The sequence below is a fragment of the Sinocyclocheilus anshuiensis genome, unplaced genomic scaffold (genome assembly GCF_001515605.1).
Source record: "Sinocyclocheilus anshuiensis isolate Anshui unplaced genomic scaffold, SAMN03320099.WGS_v1.1 scaffold1053, whole genome shotgun sequence".
Classification (NCBI taxonomy): domain Eukaryota; kingdom Metazoa; phylum Chordata; class Actinopteri; order Cypriniformes; family Cyprinidae; genus Sinocyclocheilus; species Sinocyclocheilus anshuiensis.
In genome coordinates, this window is record NW_015555711.1 from 2,285,138 (window position 1) to 2,290,946 (window position 5,809).

Genomic DNA, 5,809 nt, shown 5'->3' on the forward strand with positions numbered 1-5,809 from the left:
GGCTTTGTTCTGGTTTGCCGGTTGGTCACGAATTTCCACAAATTCAATAATATTTAGGCATTGTTTCTTTTCCTAAATCCTCACCGTCTAACCCTCTAATTTCGCAGGTTTATTTTATTGTCATTCACTTTTTATCACTGTTTTCGCATCTAAGGGAAATGAAAGATTTCATGGCCATGAATTAAGAATTTGTTTGATTTATTAATTTGTTCCCTCATTTTAGTTAAATCATGGGTTATTTAAGGAACAAAATTAATGAAACATGGACAGTGGCCACAAATTAATAAGTCGTAGGAACGAATTAACAAGTTGTAGGAATGAATAGCCTATCTGTCCTGTGTCCCACAGCCCTGCAAAGCGCAGAGCCCGATATGAAAGAATTATCTGGGGAAATGACTTAGTTACTACATTTCTATTGCTTTCCATGTTGAAGAACTTTGTGTTGTTTCTATTTTAATGTACTTTTAAAGTTTAAATCACATTAAAAGCTTAATTTGTACATTATGAATGAATGATGATGCATTTATACACCGTCACCGTCACTCACAGCCGCTCGCACGTGTTTTGCGCATGAGCCCAAAATTAAACGGTTTAATCGACCATCAATAGCTTTAATCGATTGCATCTCTTATCAACAATTAATCGAGCATCAATTAATCATTGACATCCCTACTCCTTACAATCAAATAAATCATGATAAGCAGAATTGACAATTTTATATCTGTTCTGTAGTGTTTATACTTGTCTGCGGTTTTACTCTGTATTGATAAAACTTGTGCATCCAGTGCAAAGAGAAAAAAAGCAAAACAGAGGATATGAGTCAGATTATGGGCATTTATACAGTTTACAGACTGAACAGGTGCTGTAATGTGCATAACAGGTTGCTTTTACCTTTTTTAGGTAAAATTATTAAATATATGGAATTAGTTTGTGAAATATTGAGAAAGTTGAGTCGAGCTCATTACTTGACAATTCCTGTCTATAAAAGTGTAAATGTGCAGCAAACAACATGTAAATTTAGAAAGAAATTAATCATAATTAATAACCATTTTCAATTAATTTCAGCTATAATATAATATAATATAACAGTTAACATTAGTTAACATGAACTAATGAACAATACTTCTACTGCTTTTATTAATCTTAGCTAATGTTAACATTAAAGGCACAATATGTAAGTTTTTCATCATAAAATATCCAAAAACGTCTTACACAGTGTGATATATTTCATGCAGTTGTGTACTTACGTTATCCCAAAAGTTCCCAAGGATTTGTAAATCCTGAGAAATTTATATTTTAAATAATGGCTCGTCCCTGGTCATTGTCGCCTATCAGTGACATAATATCCGCACTATCCTCAGTTTCCGCTTGTAGAAACTATGGCAACAGACAGACACAAATGCTGCTGTACAGTTGAACTAAATCCATTATGGCTGTTGCGAGTAAAATGAAAATGAAATTAAAAAGTGTTGACCGCAGCATTAAACTGAGATCTGCTCAATGTTGCGCCATGATTCTTTTTACGCGTTGTTACAGTGATGCGCATTATAACCAATCACACATGAATCTTTTGAGCTTATAAATGGAATGACCAATCAGAGGCGTTCAGATTAGTTTTTTGTTTGGTGCACGCGCTCGCTGACTGAATTCAGCTCTCACATGAATTCTCTCATCTTAAACAACAAAGTGCAGATGTGCGTATGATGTAAGTAAGAGATTCATTCATAAAACCGTGTATAGACAGCTTTGCTGATTATAAGGGGAGTTTTTGAGAGTGCTTAAACTTACGCTATACTGAAGTTAGTCATAATGTTCTTTGACAATGTAAATGTTCTTTGCTCGCTTTCTCTGTATAATTTATTCGCTGTTTGAATAAATTAATTTAATGATAAAAACAGAAGATTTGTGCTTTTGTAAAATAAAGCAGACAAACGGAATGCACGTTGTCATCCTTTTCTTTCCGTGAACTTGTTTATGGAGCAGCCAGATATATTTCGCTTTTTTTTTTTTTTATGAAAACAAATTGTTATTTTTATTTAGGCCTATTGCTTACATAGGCTATACATGTTCCTTAAAGCATCCCATTTTGTCCCAGGGCTTGAAAACCTGTGCCCTAGACTAGTTAGGTCCTGCAGAAACTTTCTCTTAATTGTGGCATCACCGTTTAGTGACATCATTGAATGCTCCGTCAGTGTCGGTCACAGTGCCTTTTAATTGTACTTACGTTATCCCAAAAGTTCCCAAGGATTTGTAAATCCTGAGAAATTTATATTTTAAATAATGGCTCGTCCCTGGTCATTGTCGCCTATCAGTGACATAATATCCGCACTATCCTCAGTTTCCGCTTGTAGAAACTATGGCAACAGACAGACACAAATGCTGCTGTACAGTTGAACTAAATCCATTATGGCTGTTGCGAGTAAAATGAAAATGAAATTAAAAAGTGTTGACCGCAGCATTAAACTGAGATCTGCTCAATGTTGCGCCATGATTCTTTTTACGCGTTGTTACAGTGATGCGCATTATAACCAATCACACATGAATCTTTTGAGCTTATAAATGGAATGACCAATCAGAGGCGTTCAGATTAGTTTTTTGTTTGGTGCACGCGCTCGCTGACTGAATTCAGCTCTCACATGAATTCTCTCATCTTAAACAACAAAGTGCAGATGTGCGTATGATGTAAGTAAGAGATTCATTCATAAAACCGTGTATAGACAGCTTTGCTGATTATAAGGGGAGTTTTTGAGAGTGCTTAAACTTACGCTATACTGAAGTTAGTCATAATGTTCTTTGACAATGTAAATGTTCTTTGCTCGCTTTCTCTGTATAATTTATTCGCTGTTTGAATAAATTAATTTAATGAAAAAAATATATTCATCACCTCATCCATGAACATCCTCCTTCATAGTGTCATCAAGCTTCGCCTTTGTTATTGTTTTGAAAATGCGACCTCTAGCGGCAACATATTGTGCTTTTAATACATTTTTAAGATCAAAACTTGTATCTTTTAACATTAATGCTCTATGATCTAAACATGAACATTTATTCAGTAACATTAACAAAGTAACATTAGGTAGTCCATGTTTACGGAAGAGGATTAGGGCCAAGCAATAATAACAAAATAAAACCATCTCAAGATTAAAGTCATTATAATACGAGATTAAACTCGTTACATTTCAAGAAAAATGTCAAAATAAAATGTTGAGATTAAACTCATTAAATTTTGAGAATAAAGTCGTTATGTATGGAAGAAAAATAATGCCATATGTCTTTGAAACAAAAAAGCCATTTTAATAAATTATTATTTATTATTATTATTATTAATTATTATTATCAGCTTTTCCACATGTTTATACTGGCCCCAATAATCAAAACTTCTTATGTTTTAAGATAAAAAAAAAAAGTCTAGATAAAATGTTGAGAATAAACTCATTAAATTACGAGAAAAAAGACATTACATTTTGAGGAAAAAAAGTAAAGATAAAATGTTGAAAATAAAGTCATTAAATTACGAGAAAAAAGTCGTTAAATTTCACTTAGTGTAAATGTCTATTGAAATGTAGGCTATTATATGTGGCCTGCCAATCATAATTTACAAATCCTGCAGTTTCACAATGTCAACACAAGGTGAGAGCACTAAATTTTAGGTCAGATGTATCGGTAAAACGTGAGTGACAATAATTCATTACATTTATATAGCACTTTTCTAGGCACTCAAAGCGCTTTACATTGTCAGGGGGTATCTCCTCATCCACCACCAGTGTGCAGCATCCACCTGGATGATGCAACGGCAGCCATAGTGCGCCAGAACACCCACCACACACCACACACCAGCTTATTGGTGGAGAGGAGACAGAGCGATGAAACCAATCAGTAGATATGGGGATTGTTAGGAGGCCATGATGATCAGAGGCCAATGGGCAAATTTGGCCAGGATGCCGAGGTCACACCTCTACTCTTTTCGAAAGACATCCTGGGATTTTTAATGACCACAGAGAGTCAGGACCTCCGTTTAACGTCGCATCTGAAGGACGGTGCTTGTTGACAGTATAGTGTCCCCATCACTATACTGGGGCGTTAGGACCCACACAGACCACAGGGTGAGCACCCCCTGCTGGCCTCACTAACACCTCTTCCAGCAGCAACCTAGTTTTCCAAGGAGGTCTCCCATCCAGGTACTGACCAGGCTCAGCCCTGCTTAGCTTCAGTGGGTAACCAGTCTTGGGCTACAGGGTGATACGGCTGCCAACAATACAACAATTTGATAACTCATATGTGCTGTCTTTAGTGCACTAAAAGCAGTACAGCACTACCCATTATTAGCTCTGCCTAAAGACAGCGCAGCGCAAAGACAGAAGAAATGTGTTTACTCTCTGACAGGTCTAGATCAGGCAACTCGATCAGGGTAACTTTTTTAAAATTGGTGATGGTGTTTAAGATATTAAAGAAAATGGTTCCAAAGTATCTGTTGGAATTTGATGTATTTGTAAGAGAGGTCCACTGTCATTCTACAAGGGCGAGTAGTAATGATATACTGTATATCCTTGTAGGTTTAAGAGTGAAATGGGAAAATAAATATTTTTTATATACTAGCTCTGTTGCTTGGACTAAATTACCTGGGTGTATTCAAGAGATACAAGTTGATAGTATTTTTAGAGGGGAAGTTAAAAAATGGTTGTTTTATCATTGATGTTTTGAAGTTTGTGTGGTGAGTTTCTGAACTTGGATGTGGATAGCACTCCATTTATGATTTATTCGTCCATTTTTTTTAAATACAGAGGACCACAATGGAAATAAGCCAAAGGCTTTTTTGTGTATTTTATCCTCGACAGTTTTGAAATGTGTATGAATTAGTCTTTGTGGACTTTTTTGTATTATGTTTTCAATTTTGTCAAATAAAACAAACAAACAAACCACTAAACAGAGCTGTAAGAAGTGTTCGAGTTTGGAGCAGAGTTCTCCGATACAAACCTCAGACTCTGCTGTGATTTAAACACGTTTAAAGGCAGATGAAACAGCGCTGCAATTCTCAACAACATTGACGCAGAAAACAGGAGAAACACTGCAACAACAATCCAATTAGATTACTTTTCAATCCACAAATCAATATTTACAATGGATTTACTGTAGTAACACTTAACCTGCCTAATTAATACATTATTATTAAACACTCGTTAAGCAATTGATTACCACTTTTCCGATGTGATATGTGATGAGAAAAGGAAGAAAGGCTCGGCTAAAGACGGTTTCAAACCCTAGTCGATCGCATCACACGCTATGTCTCAGCGCATTACTCTCCAACCTTCGCCACTGCAGATGCTATTTGACTTTGTCCAACGAGATGAAATGAATGACACGAGTGTGCTTATTCTCTACTTTTTTCTCGAAATTTAACGAGTATTTTTCTCGAAACACAACTTTTTTTCTTGTAATTAAATGAGTATATTCTCAACATATAATTTCGACTTTTTCTCGAAATTTAACAACTTTTTTCTTGTCATTTAATGACTTTATTCTCAACATTTTATTTAGACTTTTTGCTCGGAATTTAATGAATTTTTTTTTTCTCGAAATTTAACAACTTTTTTCTTGTAATTTAATGACTTTTATTATAACTCGTGTTTTAAAGCGAAACACACTGGAATGAACAATTCACTTAAAACGCAATGCGAGTCTCTGTTCTCCCTGCGATCTCTGATGTAATCAGCCTGGGTTCCTATATATTAGCGCTGTCTTGGACGGATTGTTTGAATGCATTCGCTTACTGGATCATTGGACTGAAAACTTTCCTGGAGTTTAGCGGCTT

At 35.4% G+C, this 5,809-nt stretch overlaps 1 protein-coding gene across 2 annotated transcripts in view; it reads left to right on the forward strand.

Annotated features, from left to right (window-relative positions):
- Positions 1-5,809, forward strand: part of LOC107672053 (DNA (cytosine-5)-methyltransferase 3B-like) — a 55,237-nt gene that overhangs the window by 21,511 nt on the left and 27,917 nt on the right. The gene's annotated exons all lie outside the window — the stretch shown is intronic.